This window comes from Phyllobates terribilis, unplaced genomic scaffold (assembly GCF_046119375.1).
Source record: "Phyllobates terribilis strain yellow unplaced genomic scaffold, ASM4611937v1 Scaffold_5__5_contigs__length_657084704, whole genome shotgun sequence".
NCBI classification, from domain to species: Eukaryota; Metazoa; Chordata; class Amphibia; order Anura; family Dendrobatidae; genus Phyllobates; species Phyllobates terribilis.
In genome coordinates, this window is record NW_027362765.1 from 221,564,796 (window position 1) to 221,586,873 (window position 22,078).

At 42.2% G+C, this 22,078-nt stretch overlaps 1 protein-coding gene across 2 annotated transcripts in view; it reads left to right on the forward strand.

Annotated features, from left to right (window-relative positions):
- Positions 1-22,078, forward strand: part of DLGAP4 (DLG associated protein 4) — a 261,005-nt gene that overhangs the window by 39,817 nt on the left and 199,110 nt on the right. The window lies entirely within an intron of this gene.

Below are 22,078 nucleotides of genomic sequence, written 5' to 3' on the forward strand. Positions count from 1 at the left end.
GCTGCTGGTGGTGTGCTGACAGATAAGCGCACGCGGCTCTCCACTGATAATGTAGACAGACTCACGTTCATAAAGATGAACAAATCATGGATCCGAAACGACTTTTCTAACCCTGTGTCATCCTGGGGAGAGTAAAAGCTTGATGATTGTTTAAAATCACCCTACCAACCGTTTTAAGCTTTCAAATTACTAATCATGTTTATCTGTATCTTGACTGGAAAATAATTTGGGCTTTGTAGCAGTGTGCAGCACTGATCCTATTAGGCCATCTATAATAAGCTCCACCAGATTTAAAATTAAAAATAATTTTTAGCTGCATCTAGCCCGGAAAATAATTTTGGGGTTCCGAGATGCGCAAGACACATAAGTGCCTTCTTGCTGCACTACCTGCAGCATGACCCTCATATTGTCAGAATTCGAAGTAATCATGACTACTGGGTTGCCACACTCTTAGATCCCCCAAACTTTTCGATCAACCTTTTCATTTTAATAAAGACCAAAAAAATGGTCATTTTTGAAATTATAAGCATTAGCAGGTTGTTAGAAACTGAAATCAAACAGTTTTCAACTCAAAACTTTATTCTAGGTGATGTTACATTTTCACATAGGACCCCTTGTTCGAAAGGAGCTTCTGAACTCTCTCGTTCATTGAATTTGTCAGGTTTTGGATGGTTTCTGCTTCAATTGTTTTGCATGAGGACAGAATACCCTCCCAGAGCTGTTGCTTAGATGTGAACTGCCTCCCGCCATCATAGACACTCCTTTTAATGATGCTCCAAAGGTTCTGAATGGGGTAGAGGTCAGGGGAGCATGGGGGTCACACCATAAGTTTGTCCCCTTTTATGCCCATATCAGCCAGAGATGCAGATGTTTTATGTGCAGCATGAGATGGTGCATTATCATGCAGAAAAATGATCTTGCTGTGAAATACACGGTTCTTCTTCTTGAACCATGGCAGGAAGTGCTGTTTGAGAAAATCCACATACATTATGGAGTTCATCTTTAGCGCCTTCAGGGATCCTAAAGGGGCCGACAATCTCTCTCCCCATGATTCCAGCCCAAAACATTACTCCACCTCCTCCTTGTTGGCGCTGTAGCCGTGTTTGCGTGGGGTGTCCATCAACCAGCCATCCTCCACTCCATCCATCTGGACCATCGAGCGCTGCACGGCACTCATCCGTGAACAAAACAGTTTTGAAATCAGTCTTCATGTAATGTTTGGCCCACTGGAGCCGTTTCTGCTTGTGTGAAGTGGATAGAGGAGGTCGACAGGATGGCGTATGCACAGCTGCAAACCTCTGAAGGACACTGCATCTTGTTGTTCGGGGGACGTTGGAGGCACAAGCAGCTTCAAAAACTTGTCTGCTGCTATGACAAGGCTTTTTTGCCGCTGCTCTTTCAACCTGACGTAATTGCCTGTAGGAAAGAGTCCTCAATTTGCCCTTATCAGCACGCACACGTGTGTACTGTGAATCAGCTACATACTTCTTGATTGCCAAGACACTTCATCCTGATCATTGCACAATGTTGATTGTAGTCATGCCTTGACCTAAACACTCCACAATTTGTTGCTTCTCAGCAGCCGACACATCCTTTTTCTTTCCCATTTTGGCAGAAAATGTAGGCTGCTGAATAATGTGAGAGAGCCTTCTTAAGTAGTCTTGCCTTTCATTGGACACACCTGCCAAACTAATTAGCACTGGTGTCTGCAATTGCTTACAGTGATATAAAGAGCCCTGACACACATCACCATCAATGAGTTTAACTGACAAACAAACAAATTCTTCCCTTATCACTCCTAAACACTTTTTGCATAATAATTTGGAACACAGTGTACATGTGCTTTTCCACAAAACACCAGTGGTTCACGTAGTGAATCTTACAGTTCTAACTTGCCAACCGTGGTCTGTATGGAGTTGTTCAATAAAGGGCCCAAAATTAAGATAACATAGATGGGAGAGGTCTCTATGAATAGGAATTCCTAAGTATTTGATACCCTGTGAGGGCCAGGCAAAGGGAAAGTTGGACTGGATGGAATCCTATATGGATTTGGGGAGGGAGACATCGAGGGCCTCAGACTTCGCTGCATTGATTTTAAAATTTGACCATGTAACAAAGTGATCTATTTCAGCCATAACAGCATGGATGGATATATGTGATTGAGTGATATATACTAGGACATCATCAGCAAATAGAGAGCACTTGTACTCGGTGCCTCCCACCTCAATCCACCTAATATTGGGGTTATGGCGAATTGATGAGAGCAGGTGCTCCGTCACTAGGATGTATAAGAGAGGGGACAGAGAACATCCCTGCCTTGTCCCATTGGTGATTGTGAAAGGTGATGAAAATGTTCTGACGCGCCCCCTGGGCCTTGGGACACCCGGAGCCGGACCCTTTTTGGTGGATGCTGGTGGTTGTAGTCTCCGTGGCGGCAACCCGGTTCCGTGGCTCAGGGCGGTCAAACCAGTGGCGGAACTATTTATGTGGTTTTGATGTTTAAATGTCCGACTACGCCACCCGTGGATTGCGGTCAGAGTGAACCGCCGCTCCAGGGCAGACCGCTGAGGCTGGTGTTGTGGGTGCAGCAGAGCGTAGCATAACTCCCCACGGGAGGAGTATAGCCTCAGGGCAGTGTATGCGGAGGATGGGGGTGATGGTGCAGGGCAGCAGCAGTAATGACACGGAGTCAGTGATGCAGTCCAGGGCCTTTACTCACAGTTCTTATTATCCAGACCACGTCTGCAGGTAACGGCTGCCCACGTCGTACTGTGCTCACCAGGTGAGGGGCTCAGACAACTCCCAGATAACTTTGGAGCGCTTCACAGGACCCCCTTTGTGTGTCCTTTGTCTGGCCTTTCTTACCAACCCTTCTGTCCGGCTGCCTCGGGCCTCCTCTTGGTAAACTTGGCGCCAGTTTCCCTGACCCTATGTGGTGCCTTCCTAGCGGGTGTAGCGAGGGGCTGCGCCACATAAAATGTCACAGCCTCCTGTTTCTAGCTGAGGGTCGTTTCCTGCCTCCACTAGTTTCGGGGACCGGTCTCCCCCTTTGGCCTGACCCCTCCACGCAGGTGGATTCTGGCGTGCGGTGGCGACTCGCCCGTCCGCACCCCTGAGATCCCTTCGTTCCTCGTTCCTGGAGCCTTCTCCGCTCCTCTTCCTTCCTTCTCCCTCTTCCAGGCCTGGGCCTCTGTTACTAGGCCCGCCTCCGGAGCAGAGCTCATGCAGAGCCCCTGCTCCCTGCCACTTCTGCTCAGACTTCTCTGCACTGAACTAAGATGGTGCCCACCTTTTATACTCCCTTCTCAATGCACCCAGGAACTGCTTCCTCCCTGCTCCTGCACTACAGGGTTCCCCTTCCTCAGTGTTCCCTCCCCCCACTCCAGCCAGGGACAGGGACTGTCGTGCCCATCTCAGGGGCATATTGGTCGCCCTGCCCCACGGCAATGTGGTGTAATGCATGCAGGTGTCGGGTCCTGATCCACACTACATCCTTACCTGAGAGTGAGATATCACACCTCTGGGTGAGGTGCAATACCTCTGTAGCAACCGAGCCCTCAGGGTGCTACAGTTCCATTTATCTTCAGCCTAGGTGACGTATTGCGATACAGGGCCGTGATTTTGGCTATAAAAGGGTCCCCTAGACCCCTACCCCAAGCTTTTTAAGAGAATCATATATGGCGTGCCAGGAGACTCTATGGAATGCTTTCTCAGCATCCAACGAGAGTATCTAATTACAAATTTTTAACTGCATCTAGCCCAGGAAATACTTTGTGCCTAGTAGCAGGGTCTGCTAGTCAGCGGATTATCCCGGCTGTTAAGCAAGCTACACCACCTGTAGTTTGGACACTTAATTTTTTCAAAGGAAATGCTTCGGGACCACGGGATACTCAGTGAAGAGCATCAGGAGGCACCCCAAGGCATAGGGGCTGGGACTGGCAGTAGGATGCCTTGCGGTGGACAGCCGAGCTCGATCCTTATAAAAGCTTTTTAACTGCAGCAGCTTTAGTGGACGCTACTGGAGCTGGAATTACGCGGCTGCTGGCATGAGACTTGCCCTCCAATAGATCCTTGTAAATGGATTTAAAGTGTATTCATTCAAATTAGAGAGACAATTTAAATTAAAAAGCTTAGAGCTGCCTCCACCACAGGGGGGCTCGCTCGACCCACCAGCGGACAGGCACCAGTATTGGGAGAGGGGGGCTGGCCATCAGGGTTCACCGCGGCTCTGGCACAAACCCGGCGACACGGAGGTGGCACGGGCAGGAGCGGACTGGCCGTGTCGGCTTCTCACTTTTTGGATTTTAGAAGGGCATGACATGCCTATATCTGTGTCTCCCCCTCCTTTTACTCCTCCACCTCTTTTATTTTCGCATGACTATATGTACTTGTCACTTTTCCATGTGTTAGTTATGTCTTCTGAGCAGTTTGTCAGCTTTTGGACACCTTTGAAGGTGTTTTCTATGTGTTTCTATGTGTTTTTGTTTGCCTGCCATTGGTTTTAACGGTGTTCGAAGGTGTTCGACGAACAGTTCGACGAACAGTTCGGCGAACACACGGGTGTTCGACGAACCGAACCGAACTCGAACACTACGGGGGTGGCTCAACACTACTTATAATTATGACAGAGAGGCTGCATATAAAAGACTTAATTAAGTGCACAGCTATGCAAAATGTATGACTTAGTTGAACAATTTAAGATATTTTTTTGGAAAAAATAGAGATATATTGGAGTGATGCCTCTTCAGCATTTTTAAGGCAATGCCAGGTTACAATTAGAGTGAAATATGGCAATGTTGGATTTTCTCGGTCTTTGGAGATGGTGTAGCCATTACTAGGTTCCATCATGTAGTGCCATAGAGAGCACCAAACCAAGACACAAAGAGTTCCTATGACTCCACGAGTAGCCAGTATGCAGCTGCACAGCCTCCGTGCACATGGCTACGCTGTGTGCATGAAGTTTTTATTGGAATTGTTATAAATGAAGAAATATAATCAATGTGTGATTATGGGGAACCTCTGAATGAATGAATGAAGGAAAAGTAGCAAAACAAAAGGTTATATATTATGGGTGGAGTTACACTTAATGCCACGTGAAAATCTTCAACACTTAATAGAAATGTATGTTCTGTGTGATTTGGTACTGAGTCATTTACCAAGTACTAAAGGATACTAATGGAAACTGAATTAGATGCTGGAAATGTCACTGTGAGCAAGTTACATGAATGTCATATGTATTTTTAACATGGAAGAATACTACACTATCATTTTCTGACTTTAGGATTGCATTCAGCAGATATTACAATTTGTGCTGTGACTTAAAGCGTTATTCTCATCAACTTAACCTATTCAAAACCTGACAATTTTTCATTTTTGCACTTTAAATTTTTTTCCTGCTGTTCTTTTCAAGAGTTGCAACTTTTTCAAACTTCCCATTGACATAGCAATATAAACTATGTCAGGTACACATTTTTTGTCAGTTGTAGTTTTGAACGACACAACTCATTTTATCATGAAATGGACTGAAAATAGTAAAAAAAAAACTCCCAAGTGGAGTGAAATGGTGGAAAAAAAATGTTATTCGACTATTATTGGATTCTCATTGACCTGTCAATATGATTCTCCAAGTCAGTATGGGCATGAAAATCATCAAGATACGCTGCTGGCAGCTCCCTTTGTAATTGCTTGCCAATAAGGTCCCTAATGTGCTTGATGCGAGACAAATCTGGAGATGCTGCAGGCCATTGTAGCACATTCAGGCCAAACAGGCTACTCACAGTAGCATGAGCAACATGCAGCCTGGCATTGCTGTGTTGAAAAATAGATCCTGGATCACTTTGGAGACATGACCATACCACTGGTTTTATGACCATAACAAATATAATGCCGAGCTGTTAGTGAACCTAGAATGAAAACTAGAGGTGTTTGTTTTCCGTACATTATGCCACTCTAGGAGTAAGACAGGTATGACTTTCACTCGTGAAGGCCTCGTCATGGCGTTGTCCACAGGTGAATATCACAGCTACAGGTGAATATCATCAAAAAGTTAATTTATTTCAGTTTTTCAATACAAAAAGTAAAACTCATATATTATATAAAGTCATTACAAACAGAGTGATCTATTTCAAGTGTTTATTCCTGTTAATGTTGATGATTATGGCATACAGCCAATGAAAACACAAAAGTAATTATCTCAGTAAATTAGAATACTTTACAACAACAGCTTGAAAAATGTTCTTAGAATCCAACATGTTGGCCTACTGAGATGTATGCTCAGTAAATGCACTCAATACTTGGTCGAGGCTCCTTTTGCATCAATTACTGCATCAATGCGGCGTGGCATGGAGGCGATCAGCCTGTGGCACTGCTGAGGTGTTATGGAAGCCCAGGTTGCTTTGATAGCAGCCTTCAGCTCGTCTGCATTGTTGGGTCTGGTGTCTCTCATCTTATTCTTGACAATACCCCATAGATTCTCAATGGGGTTAAGGTCAGGCGAGTTTGCTGGCCAATCAAGCACAGTGATACTGTTGTTTTTAAACCAGGTATTGGTACTTTTGGCAGTGTGGACAGGTGCCAAGTCCTGCTGGAGAATGAAATTTCCATCTCCAAAAAGCTTGTCGGCAGAGGGAAGCATGAAATGCTCCAAAATTTCCTGGTAGACGGCTGCACTGCCTGTGGTCTTGATAAAACATAGTGGATCTACACCAGCAGATGACATGGCTCCCCAAACCATCACTGATTGTGGAAACTCCACACTAGACCTCAAGCAGCTTGGATTGTGTGCCTCTTCATTCCTCCTCCAGACTCTGGGACCTTGATTTCCAAATGAAAATTGGAACTCTGGGACCTTGTGGAGTGTGTCATTGACTGCCTTCTGGACATCTGTCTGGTCAGCAGTCTTCCCCATGATTGTGGAGCCTACTGAAACAGACTAAGGGACCTTTTTAAACGCTTAGGAAGCCTTTGTAGGTGTTTTTTTATTAATTATTGCCATTTACTGAGATAATGACTTTTGTGTTTTCATTGGCTGTAAGCCATAATCATCAACATTAACAGAAATAAACACTTGAAATAGATCACTGTTTGTAATGACTCTATATAATATATGAGATTCACTTTTTGTATTGAAGAACAGAAATAAATTAACTTTTTGATGATATAATTTAATGAGATGCACCTGTATTATTGCATCTGAAACAAAAGTGTTACTCATCGACAAAGAGGACAGACCTTCATTCCATACATGATAGCCTTTGAGAGTGGTGACATGAAGTCATTGGAACACCTATAGCTGAATGTTTGGCTTGTAGCCTAATGTAAACACTGATGCCTCAGGCTTTATTCGTGACATCCAATTTCACTTCCGGTACAGAACGGATTACTACGCCCCATTCTTGTAATCTGACCATTTGTCCATACAGATGTTCACCTTTTTACATCCCTTGCTCTTATTCCAGTCCGTCAATGTTCTACCCACCACTAGAATATGCAAAGCTGAACAGTGCTGACATCTCGGCTGATGAGTATTGTGATCTTCCAGAATGGTAAACCAAGGTCTCTCAGTTCAAGAATTCTATCCCTCTCAGGTTGTACAAGTGGCACGTGAACGAATAATAAGCATTGCACAATCATCCTACAGAACTTGATCCAATGTTTGAGATTTCAGATGGTGAAAAAAAATTACTTTCAATCTGACTTTTATGCCTCTTCCAAATGCCACAGATTTTACTATTATGGTGAACAGTTAAGCAAGCTTAAAATGTAATGTTCTCAAAAACACCTAAAGTTAAATATGACACATTTCCTTTTGTATTTTAGACACAAAAAAAACATATACAGTACAGACCAAAAGTTTGGACACACCTTCTCATTTAAAGATTTTTCTGTATTTTCATTACTTTGAAAATTGTACATTCACACTGAAGGCATCAAAACTATGAATTAACACATGTGGAATTATATACTTAACAAAAAAGTGTGAAACTACTGAAAATATGTCTTATATTCTAGGTTCTTCAAAGTAGCCACCTTTTGCTTTCATGACTGCTTTGCACACTTGAAGAACCAAGAATATAAGACATATTTTCAGTTGTTTCACACTTTTTTGTTAACTATATAATTCCACATGTGTTAATTCATAGTTTTGATGCCTTCAGTGTGAATGCACAATTTCTATAGTCATGAAAATACAGAAAAATCTTTAAATGAGAAGGTGTGTCCAAACTTTAGGTCTGTACTGTATATATATATATATATATATATATATATATATATATATATATATATATATATACATACTACCGTTAAAAAGTTTGGGGTCACCCAGACAATTTTGTGTTTTCCATGTAAACTCGTACTTTTATTTATCAAATGAGTTGCAAAATGAATAGAAAATATAGTCCAGACATTGACAAGGTTAGAAATAATGATTTTTTTTTTAAAGAATAATTTTCTCCTTCAAACTTTGCTTTCGACAAAGAATGATCCCTTTGCAGCAATTACAGCATTGCAGACCTTTGGCATTCTAGTTGTTAATTTGCTGAGGTAATCTTGAGAAATTTCACCCCATGCTTCCTGAAGCCCCTCCACAAGTTGGATTGGCTTGATGGGCACTTTTTGCGTACCATACGGTCAAGCTTCTCCCACAACAGCTCAATGGGATTGAGATCTGGTGACTGCACTGTCCACTCCATTACAGATAGAATACCAGCTGCCTTCTTCCCTAAATAGTTCATGCATAATTTGGAGGTGTGCTTTGGGTCATTGTCCTGTTGTAGGATGAAATTGACTCCAATCAAGCGCTGTCCACAGGGTATGGCATGGCGTTGCAAAATGGAGTGATAGCCTTCCTTATTCAAAATCCCATTTACCTTGTACAAATCTCCCACTTTACCAGCACCAAAGCAACCCCAGACCATCACATTACCTCCACCATGCTTGACAGATGGCATCAGGCACTCTTCCAACATCTTTTCCCGTTGTTCTGCGTCTCACAAATATTCTTCTGTGTGATCCAAACACCTCAAACTTTGATTCGTCTGTCCATAAAACTTTTTTCCAATCTTCCTCTGTCCAATGTCTGTGTTCTTTTGCCCATATTAAACTTTTCCTTTTATTAGCCAGTCTCAGATATGGATTTTTTTTTGCCACTTTGCCCTGAAGGCCAGCATCCCAGAGTCGCCTCTTCACTGTAGACGTTGACACTGGCGTTTTGCGTGTACTATTTAATGAAGCTGCCAGTTGAGGAGCTGTGAGGTGTCGATTTCTCAAACTAGAGACTCTAATGTACTTGTCTTGTTGCTCAGTTGTGCAGCGGGGCATCCCACTTCTCTTTCTACTCTGGTTAGAGTCTGTTTGTGCTCTCCTCTGAAGGGAGTAGTATACACTATTGTAGGAAATCTTAAGTTTCTTGGCAATTTCTCGCATGGAATAGCCTTCATTTCTAAGAACAAGAATAGACTGTTGAGTTTCACATGAAAGTTCTCTTTTTCTGGCCATTTTGAGAGTTTCAGAGAACAAACAAATGTAATGCTCCAGATTCTCAACTAGCTCAAAGGAAGGTCAATTTTATAGCTTCTCAAATCAGCCAAACCGTTTTCAGCTGGGCTAACATACTTGTGCTAGGGTTTTCTAGGGTTTTCTAAACATCCATTAGCCTTCTTACACAGTTAGCAAACACAATGTACCATTAAAACACTGGAGTGGTGGTTGTTGGAAATGGGCCTCTATAGACCTATGTAGATATTGCAATAAAAACAAGACGTTTGCAGCTAGAATAGTCATTTACTACATTAACAATGTATAGAGTGTATTTCTGATTCATTTAATGTTAGCTTCATTAAAAAAAAAGTGCTTTTCTTTCAAAAATAATGAAATTTCTAAATGACCCCAAACTTTTCAACGGTAGTGTATATTGTCATTCTTTACATTTTAAAAATTACAAAAAGGAAAATGGGTTGATGCAAAAGTTTGGGTACCTTAGAGACTTGTGTGCTCAGATAACGTTGAACAAGGTTTCAGACCTTAATTAGCTTGTTAGGGTTATAGCTTGTTCACTATCATTGTTAGGAAAGGCCAGGTGATGCAAATATCCCAGCTTTATAACAACACAGCCTCCTCTAACCTTGTGCCAAAAAACAACAGCCATGAGTTTTTCTAAGCATCTACCTAGCACCCTGAAAATAAAAATGGTGGAGGCTCATAAAGCAGGAGAAGGTTTTAAGAAGATAGCAAAGCATTTTCAACTTGCCTTTCCTCAGTTCGAAATGTAATTTAGAAATGTCAGTTAACCGGAACAGTGTAGGTCAAGATAAGGTCTGGAAGATCAAGCAAGATTTCAGTGAGAGCTACTCGTAGGATTGCTAGAGAGGCAAATCAAAACTGCAAAAGACCTTCAGAAAGATTTAGCAGACTCTGGAATTGTGAAACATTGTTCTACTGTTCAGAGACACCTGCACAAATATGGCCTTCATGGAAGAGTCATCAGAAAAAAACCTCTCCTGCATCCTCACCATAAAATTCAGCGTCAGAAGTATGCAAAAGAACATCTAAACAAGCCTGATGCATTTTGGAAACAAGTCCTGTGCACCGATGAGGTTAAAACAGAACTTTTTGCCTCAGTGATCAAAAGTATGTGTCGAGAAAAAAGGGTACAGAATTTCAGGAAAAGAGCATCTCACCAACCATTAAGCATGGGGGTGGATCAATCATGCTTTGGGGTTGTGCTGCAGCCAATGGCATGGGGACATTTCATGGCTAGAAGAAAGAATGGATTCAATGAAATTTCAACAAATTCTTGATGCAAACATAACACCATCTGTAAAAAAGCTAAAGTTGAAAAGAGGATGGCTTCCACAAATGGATAATGATCCTAAACCCAGGTCGAAATAGAGTACCTCAAAAGGCACAAGCTGAAGGTTTTACAACGGCTCTCACAGTACCCTGATCTGAACATCATTGAAAATCTGTGTCTAGACCTCAAAATAGCAGTGCATGCAAGAAGACCCAGGAATCTCACAGAACTGGAAGAATTTTCTAAGGAAGAATGGATGAAAATCCCTTAAACAAAAATTGAAAGACTCTTCAAATGAGTCATTTTAGAAGTATACTGGCACCAATCCCACAAGCTAAATTATATTCTTAATGTCAGCAGTTGCTTGCGATCTTTTACGGTGGTGCATCAGCTATGGTTCAAGGCAGACATCGATATGAAGAAATATGAAAAGTAGCACTCACCAGATCTTTCTTGGCTTAAAAGTCCTTTATTCCATCCCATCATGTGTGGACAATCTAGGAAAACATGTGGCAAGCAGGTAAAAACAGGGAGTAGGTGCACGGGAAGGGGGGGGAGGGCGATGGCCGTTTCGCGTCCGGCTGACGCTTCTACGGGTTCTATTAGGCTGAGTTCACACGATGCGTTTTTAATGCGTTTCCGTGGCGTTTTTGCAGTTGCGGAAACGCCGCGGAAACGCATGAAAAACGCATGGTAGAAGGGCAGCAATGTTCCCCAATTGAAATCCGCATGTACTGTGCCCATGACACGGATTTTTCCGCAGCGTAAACGCTGCGCTCAAAAATCCGCAGCATGTCAATTAATTTTGCGGAAACGCTGCTTTTTTGGCGCCATTGACTTGCATTAGACCGCATGGAATCCGCATCACTGTATATGTTGATGCGCTTTTCATGCGGTCTAATGTGCGGATGGTACCCGGGTGTGGATGAGAGGACTCTCATCCAGACCCAGGTACCATTAAAAAAAAAAGAATAAAATAAAAAATATATATATACTTACCTTCTGACGGCAAGCGCAGCGCTCCTGCTTGGTTCCCCGCACTTCGCGGTTGAATGAAGAAGGACCTTCGCTGACGTCAGAGTCATGTGACGGGTCACGTGACGCTGACGTCGGCAGGTCCTTCAGTCATCACTGCCGGTAGCCGGGACCGAGCGAAGCAAGACACCGGGGGCCATCAGAGGGTAAAGTATATATTTATTTTTTGACATTCACACGCTATATAAATCCATGCCGTTTGCATGCATTTATATAGTGTGACCAAGTTGACAAGCACTTTCCAAGTGATGCTAAAATCGCTTGGGAAGCGCTTGTCAACCCGCATGTGGAAATGCCAGTGAAGAACGCTTCATATCCGCATGTCCCTGGCAGGAAAAACTCATGTACAATCTGCATGTACAATCCGCATGCGTTTTTTCCTGCCAGGGAGATGCAGAAATGCTCAGGAAAAAATCCTGAGCATTTCTACATCGTGTGCACATACCCTTAGGGAGAACTTCAAAAGGTTTTCTGGGGGGGGGGTTACATGGGGAGTCAATGGGTTATATAACCAATGATGGACTGCAGGACAGATGCTGATTAAGGTCATAGTTTTAGTTGACACAGGAAAAAACTGGTGACAGGTTCCCTTTAAATGCCTTATACTGTCTCACTGGATAGAAGCACCAGATTATGTAAAACTAGGGCAGTAATATGGGGACTATGGTGGCTTGAATGCGCATAGCAGGAGTTGTAATAAAAAGTGAGATAAGGAAGAATGTCAAGTAAAGCGTGCAGTTCTCAGATATACAGACATTTAATCCTGTTAATGATATTAATTAAGAAGCAGTAAGGGGTCTGATTTCTGTACTGAGTGCTTAGAAAAAAGACCAAATGAAGGACATGAGAGGGATGGAGTATAAGATGAAAGGAAGCGGAGAAGGAGGAGAGAGAGTGCTATAAGGGTCAATATACTGAAACAGCGCAGATGTAGGATTCATTACTGACTTGTGGTGTCATCTTAATGTGTGCTTCCTGATATGTCCTATACAGAATACATCATGCCCATGGAAGGTGCTGTAGATTCTGTACACATTTGTACTTATAACACAGAGAAAAGATGGCCCCTTTTTAATAGAGATTAGATAAGATGCTCGCTATCTTTTTTTTCTCATGCATACTATACTACACATCACTAGAGATTTCTGATGTGCTTGATACACAAAAGCCCTGCGTGCTCAATGCACACATGCAAACGTGTGCTGCATAATTTGTAGGATGGCCGTTGCTGCTATATGTCTCTATCTGTAGTAGGGAGCAGGCAGTTATAAAGTATTCATATAGTATTCGCCAGTTATACTATTCTCTCTTAAGAAGCTTTTACTTAACATTAATATATTTCAAAAGTTATATATTACTGAGATGAATAATACATCTAAAATAGCTTGAATGTTTCTAACACTTCTAAATATATCCATCCAGCTTTCGTTTACTCAGCTTAAGCAGGTTGTCATGTATAAAGAGATAAGTATCGTGCATACTTTCTTTGCAGAAATGTATATATCGGACTGATGATGTCACAGCATGTTATGTTCCCACAGTCTCAGCCACTGTTCCATTAGGATTAGATAATGTCACTTTATAGCTGCAGTCACATCTGGAGCCTGGAACCATGAAGGAGATCCTAAACGTCCCTCTGCTCCAAAGACCATTTACACAAGTGATGTGTTATAGTTGGGGGTACTGCTACAGACATTCCCAACATTAACTTGCGGATAAAGGGTTAACTACTGAAAGCGCGGCATCCGGGAGAAAATGAACTTTATTCATTCTGGGAGCTGCCGGCTTTCAATTCATAGAGAAGTGCCCAGAGCGAGTACATCCACCTTTCGCAGCATTGTGAACTGCGGCTTGTAAGCATTCCCCGGCATTTTGATTGACAATTCACACTGTAAGGCAGCTGGTTAATATCTGCAAATTAATAGCATTTGGGGACATGGCAGGTCCCTTTGAGAGTTCACCTGGTGAGTTAGAATCTCTAAACCATATGTCAGGGGAGTAACACGGACCAAAGGCGATGGCACAGAGGAGCAGGACTTCCCAGATGGCATGTGTATCAGCAAAATCTAGAACAGCAGGGCATGCAGGACTGTAGACAAACAAGCAGAGCAGAAAACATCTGAAGACATGGAGAATGTGGACATACTCAGGAATAGTCAAGCCAGGACTTGCACCATGTTAATAGCAGAGTTGTATGCTACAGTGAATAGACAGTCAGTGGTAGATATATATGCAATCAGCAGACAAATGGTTAACCACAAGGCAGCAGTGATGAACAAGCAAACTGGATACTTGTTTGCAGAGTAGAGTACACACTGTTGCAGCACCAGAATAACAAGAGTTTGTTATGCTTAGAGAAAACAAATGGTTAACTACAGATCTGGGCTAAGAAGTAAATGGAGATAGTGATCAACAGGCAGAAGTTCACTGAAGAGACAATTAGCAAGCTAGGAGAAGTGAACGGTGAGGCAAACTCCAGAACTACATGTGGAATTAAATGCCATGATTACTGAATACTCAGACAGCACATAGCTGTCTGAGTCAGCATTAAAAGACCTTAAGTGATGATGTGAAAGTAGGTCGCAGGGTTACTACAGTGGCTTGATGTGGAGTTGGACAAAGGGAACAGGCCCTAGGGAAGGAACCAAGACCTAGCATCTGAGTAAGGACAGGTCAGTCACAACTTACCATAACTATGGAAATGTTTACTTTGTACAAATGCCACTGAATCTGGCATTGTTTATTTTTTGTTATTGTGCCTTTCCATTCCTGAGCTATAGCCCCCTTTTTCCAGTATGTAAATCCAGTCTTGTTAGCCAAGGGTGCATGATTCTCAAGAAGGAGCCCATAGAGAAGGGTTGAGGACCACACCCAATTGGATAACCAAACTAGATTTGTTTACATGGAAGAGAGAGCCATATCTTAGAAACCAGTAGGCATAGGAGAAAAAGAAGATGAGTGCCAGATTCTGAAGAATGGCAGCTTTCACATTAGGTTAAAAATAAAGACATTTTAATGGCAAGTGATAGATCCTCTTTAAAGATTATCTTTCACTGGATTTTTTAATTTAAACTGAGTACCTCCTCCACAGGGCTGGCATTAGGCAGAACAAAATGGGCAATTGCCCAGGGTCCCTAATCCAACAGCCAGTGGTCTCCCACTAATAACGGTAGACCACACTATGGTGCCCATGAGTTGTGGGGGCCCGGTGCTAGTGGCAGCTTTGAGCACCACCCACCCGGCATCGCACATTCACATCCAGGATGCCGATACAGTTGAAAGCAATGATGGAGGAGGGAAGCCGTCCGTGCCCTCCCCAATCAATCATTCTCGGCGCCTGACATCTCAGCCAGCGGGCGCGATGATGACACTTCATCATGCCACGCTGTGCCAGGCAGTGGAGCTGCTGAGCAGGTGAGCTGTGGAGACAGGAACAGCGGGGGAACAGGTAAAGGTGAGTATGTATTTATTTTTTAAAATCAGTGAATACATTATGGTGGCCATAATACTGTATGGAGGACTATTGGGTGTGCACTATACTATATTTACTATATGGATTACTATGGGGGGTGAATTATACTATATGGAGGACTATGTGGACTATGTGAGTGCATTATACTATATGGAGGACTATGGGGTGCATTATACTATATGGAGGACTAGAGTGGGTGCATTATACTATATGGAGGACTATGGTGGGTGCATTATACAATATGGAGGCTATGGGTATGCATTATACTGTATGGAGGACTATGGGTGTATTATACTATATGGAGGATTATGGGTTGTGTATTATACATTATGAAGGACTAGGGGGTGCATTATACTATACGGAGGACAATGAGGGTGCATTATACTATATGGAGGACTATGGAGGTGCATTATACTATATGGAGGACTATGGGGTGTGCATTATACTGTATGGACAACTATGGCGGGTGCATTTTATGCTATTTTGAGGGCTATGGGAGTGCATTTTACTGTGTGAAGGACTATTGGGAGTACATTATACAATATGGAGGACTATGGGGCATGCATTATACTATGTAGAGGACTATTCGAGTGCATTATACTATATGGAGGACTATGGGGAGTGCATTATACTATATGGAGAACTATGGGGTGCATTATACTATATGGAGGACTATGGGGTATGCATTATACTATATGGAGGACTATGGGGAGTTAATTATATTATATGGAGGACTATGGGGTGCATTATACTATATGGAGGACTATGGGAGTGCATTATACTATATGCAGTACTATGGGGAGTGAATTATATTATATGGAGGACTATGGGGTGCATTATACTATATGTAGGACTATGGGGTGTATTATACTATATGGAGGACTATGGGGAGTGCAGTATACTACATGGAGGATTATGGGGTGCAGTATACTAAATGGAGGACTATGGGGTGCATCATACTATATGGAGGACTATGGGGAGTGCATCATACTATATGAAGGACTATGGGGCCCATTATACTATATAGAAGACAATGTGGGGACCATTATAATATTTGGAAGGCTATGTGCGGCCCTTTATACTATATGGAGGGCTGTGTGGGGACGATTATAAAATTTGGAGGGCTATGTGGATGCCATTATAATATTTGGAGGGCTATGTGGATGCCATTATAATATTTGGAGGGGCCATTATAAGATTTGGAAGGCTATGTGGAGGTCATCATAATATGTAGCTGTATGTATGTGCTCTATGTATATGTGTGTGGGCTATGTATATACGTGTGTGTCATATACTCTGTGTGTTTTGCATCCACATTTACACATACTGGTAGCACAGATGGGAGTCAATAGGTGTAAACATCAGCAATCACCCAACGAACGAGCAAAATGCTGCTCATTCATCAGGTGATTGGATTGTTTATGCTGGAACAAAAATCAGCAGCACATCACCCAGTGCAAACTGCAGATGTGCTGCTGATAAGATGATACTGTATGTGGACAGTTTGATCTATTAGTGATCGTTCTGTCCTCATTATTCCTCCTCAGGCGGTGTAAAGAGGCTGGAAAACAAGCACCAAAGGATTTCAATATTGTTGATCGTGCTCTTTTAGCAGTCTGAACCCACGCCATGTAAATGCAACCGAAATGTTTCTACGTGATGGTACAGTATGTTAGCATTTGTGCCCCCACTTTAAACTTTTGCCCAGGGCTCCACTTTGTCTAAAACCAGCTCTGCTCCTCCAATTGGTGCTGCTTCACTGATTCTGGAATGATTTTACTTTTTCTTTCGTGCCCCTACATTTCAAACTTAGGCCCCCAGAAATAAAGCTGCACATTTTCCCTTCAACAAACTACAGTTAGGTCCATATATATTTGGACAGAGAAAACATTTTTCTAATTTTGGTTCTAGACATTACCACAATGAATTTTAAACAAAACAATTCAGATGCAGTTGAAGTTCAGACTTTCAGCTTTCATTTGAGGGTATCCACATTAAAATTGGATGAAGGGTTTAAGAGTTTCAGCTCCTTAACATTTGTCACCCTGTTTTTAAAGGGACCAAAAGTAATTGGACAGATTAAATAATTGTAAATAAAATGTTCATTTCTAGTACTTGGTTGAAAACCCTTTGTTGGCAATGACTGCCTGAAGTCTTGAACTCATGGACATCACCAGACGCTGTGTTTCCTCCTTTTTGATGCTCTGCCAGGCGTTCACTGCGGTGGTTTTCAATTGCTGTTTGTTTGTGGGCCTTTCTGTCTGAAGTTTAGTCTTTAACAAGTGAAATGCATGCTCAATTGGGTTGAGATCAGGTGACTGACTCGGCCATTCAAGAATATTCCACTTCTTTTCTTTAATAAACTCCTGGGTTGCTTTGGCTTTATGTTTTGGGTCATTGTCCATCTGTAGTATGAAACGACGACCAATCAATTTGGCTGCATTTGGCTGGATCTGAGCACACAGTATGGCTCTGAATACATCAGAATTCATTCGGCTGCTTCTGTCCTGTCATCAATAAACACTAGTGACCCAGTGCCACTGGCAGGGATGCATGCCCAAACCATCACACTGCCTCCGCCGTGTTTTACAGATGATGTGGTATGCTTTAGATCATGAGCTGTACCACGCCTTCGCCATACTTTTCTCTTTCCATCATTCTGGTAGAAGTTGATCTTGGTTTCATCTGTCCAAAGAATGTTCTTCCAGAACTGTGCTGGCTTTTTTAGATGTTTTTTAGCAAAGTCCAGTCTAGCCTTTTTATTCTTGATGCTTATGAGTGGCTTGCACCGTGCAGTGAACCCTCTGTATTTACTTTCATGCAGTCTTCTCTTTTTGGTAGATTTGGATATTGATACGCCTACCTCCTGGAGAGTGTTGTTCACTTGGTTGGCTGTTGTGAAGGGGTTTCTCTTCACCATGGAGATTATTCTGCGATCATCCACCACTGTTGTCTTCCGTGGGCGCCCAGGTCTTTTTGCATTGATGAGTTCACCAGTGCTTTCTTTCTTTCTCAGGATGTACCAAACTGTAGATTTTGCCACTCCTAATATTGTAGCAATTTCTCGGATGGGTTTTTTCTGTTTTTGCAGCTTAAGGATGGCTTGTTTCACCTGCATGGAAATCTCCTTTGACCGCATGTTTACTTCACAACAAAATCTTCCAAATGCAAGCACCACACCTCAAATCAACTCCAGGCCTTTTATCTGCTTAATTGAGAATGACATAATGAAGGGATTGCCCATACCTGTCCTTGAAATAGCCTTGGAGTCAATTGTCCAATTACTTTTGGTCCCTTTAAAAACAGGGTGGCACATGTTAAGGAGCTGAAACTCCTAAACCCTTCATCCAATTTTAATGTGGATACTCTCAAATGAAAACTGAAAGTCTGAACTTCAACTGCATCTGAATTGTTTTGTTTAAAATTCATTGTGGTAATGTCTATAACCAAAATTAGAAAAATGTTGTCTCTGTCCAAATATATATGGACCTAACTGTATTTATTGTATAGCATAGAACTTCACTTTGGGTATTTACTTTTTTTTCTCTGATGCTGGCCAATCAAAACACGGCTGAGCCCACAGAGAGGTTTTGTGGTATACACCCAACTGGTTTAACGGATAATTTGCATCTTTATTAGGGAAGTAGACAGGGGCATAATTTAGGTACAGAAGGGCACAGAAAAAAATAAAAACTGTCCCAAAACCAGGAGAGTCACAGCAATTGGAGGAGGTACTCTGTTTACATAAAAAAATCCGGTGAAAGATTCTCTTTAAGTTACCCCTCATTTTTGCAATATAGAAATACAAGATTCAATACAGATTTTAAATATCTAGTCGTTGTGGGATTTTCCAGTGCAGAGTTACGGCTGTTGAATATATCAGACTAAAATAGCCGAGGATCAATTTTTCAGTGTGGGGAACCATGAAATGTGATCTAATAAAATCACGATTAAGAACGGTACAGTAACTACTTTTAGAAGAAGTTGTCAGGCTTAGATTACCATTAACATTTGGAAACCACATGTTAAGCTTGTACAAATCCCAAAGCAGAGTAAATCAGGTGGCACATGACTGATTTCCTGCGAGCCTACAGTTCTTTGTTGCTATGAAGAAGCAGGATCCTTAGGTAGCTGGCTGTCACAGGGATACCACGACAGAGAAGGACCAGAAGATCACAATGTCTGGTAACACAAAATCCTGCACTGATTAGAACTGATTCACCATCCTTTTAAACATTGCAGTTTCAGTTGATCTCCTGGAGCTCTCCATCCTGAATTGCCTCAGCTGTTCTGTGTTGGCCACTCCCCTCTGGTATATATGCTCGCCACCGGCACTTGGGAATTTCAAGTGAGAGTTCTTGCTTCCTGGTTAGGTGTTGGAGGAGAAATTCAGTGTTTGGAGTAGGTGGTTGGAGAGTTGTTTAGGAGTTTTCTGCTTGGAGTTGGTTTGCATGCTTATCCTCATCCTTTCCTATTTGGTCTCTGCTACTTATCCCTCCCGTGTTCCACTCTGTTGTTTTGTGAGTATATTTGTTTGATTGTAGTTTTCTTTCATTCCTATCTGTCTAACCCTTGTCTGTCTGGTTAATCTTATACACTTCAGCCTTACACCTCTCTGGGTGGAGGAGGGAACAGATAAGGTTTAAGATAGGAACATAGCAAGGTACGAGAACCTGGCGTCTCCACTTTCCGGGGTAATTAGGGGACAGGGATAGACTGGGGCGCCCCCTAGTTCGAGGGCCTGCTCACCGTCCTTAGTCACTATGTGATACTGGCAATCCATGAAATTAGAATTGATCTTTCATACAGTGTGCAAATATCAACCAGGTCACAAAACTCCAAGAAAACATGGATTAGGAAACTCTATACATTTTTACACATTTAACAGGTAAGGACGAATAAAGACATTCTCATATGTATCTCCACTCTCAATACCATCTGAAGAGGGATTGATGTCTTTCTTCCTCGTAGAGGATAGAGATGGTAGAATTGTTAACATGCGTAGAGTGTATTTATATACTACAGTTGTCCAGGAGACAGATACACATGGCCTTTTCTCAGTTCTCAGTGTTTCAATGTGATGACTTGAAAATAGGAACCTTTAATGTATATCTAATAGCCAGTAATAGTGTCCAAATTAGGTCTGTGATCTAGAATGAACAATGAGTTTCCTAAGATTAGGTCCATTGCAGAAGAGAAAGCATATTCCCATCTTGGCAAAAGTCTTTTCCGCTCTTTCAAGAATGGGCCAGTGGTTCTTGTATTAATGTGCTCCTAAACCTATGACAACCAAACTAACAACATATCAAAAGTGTAGTCACTATCATGGTACCTATAGGGACATGTGTCAATTAATACACTAGAAAGACTAGTCGATGATTTATAGTTTTAAAAAAAATGGTAGTTTCATACCTACTGACCACTCCAGGCTACCACTGACATCCCATTTATCTTGATTGGCCTGGTGGCCTCAGAAATTAAAATGTCAATGATTTAAAAGGATTATATGACATAAAAAAAGTTTGAATTTTTATAGAAAAAGCACCACTTTCCTCCAAGTACTGTGCACAGCATTGCCTTTCAGCTCTAATTACATGAATGGCAATGAACTGCAATACTACACACAGCCCATGATCAAAAGCATAGTTTTTATTGGAAGAGAGCAGCCATGTTTATCTGCGCTGTTAAAGCTTGGAAGAGAGCAGCAATGTTTATCTGAGCTGTTAAAAAAACGAGTGACCAATACAGCTTTGCAAATTGTGGTTTGGGGTAGGCTATGTGTGGAAAGATTATCGACCCTTTATTAGTATTAGATACACTGACATTAGGTGAATTCTTTAGACAACACTGTTAACACTATTAGGCTGTTTACTCCAAACACCCAGTGTCACGGGTGTGTCAGGTATAATAGACAGTCGTCCTGGATCTGGCTATAGAAGGTCACTGCATTTGGCATTACAGACGTCTTCAGAATCCTTCTTCCTTTTGGACCCAGCAGTGACCTCACTCCTGCTGATGATTGACACACCCTTGTCTGGGAATTAAAAACACGCAGTTTGCTCAAGGGAATCGCCGATGATATTTCTACGTACCTTTGTGCAGGCTTGGAGCACTAGCAGTTGGCTAGCTTCTTCTCTGGTGCCCTTGGAGGGCAGTTGGTGCTACTCCTCTGGTGTCAGCTCAAGCTAAGTTTATCCCCTTTGTTTGTCTACCTTGTTGTCTTTAGTTTGTAGTGGGGCCTGACCAGTGCTCACCCCTTCCCCTCCTTTCAAGGGCCAAGCTCTAAGGACATCAAGGGCTTGTTCCTGCTCGGCGATAGGTGTGGAACCTATATTGGGACGGTAGGCAGGGTGATATTAGATTTGCCTAGGGGTCACCACTCCCCCTTTCCCTAGTGTTTGGGCTTCCTCCCCCTCTTCCCTTCGTGTTGCACTTAGTCTTTCCCACACCTTGCACGACACCCAGGTCAATCACCAGAGGAAATTACCTTTATTTCTCAACCAAGCCTCATTACCTTGACCTACCTTGATGACACAACAATGTTTAAAGGCACTGTGTCATCAGAAAGTTAACTACTGTTTAAATTGAGATTTTTGTTATATATAATTTTCTAACAAATTTGAGTGAATAAAATCCTTAAATCTTATACTTTTCCCTGAGACCCATGTTAGACTAATACTTCCGGTTCTGTAGAGTACAGATAACTTTTCAGTAGTCATCACATTACCATCACAGGCAGGATTACAATGACAGATTACACCTATATGATGGTCACAACT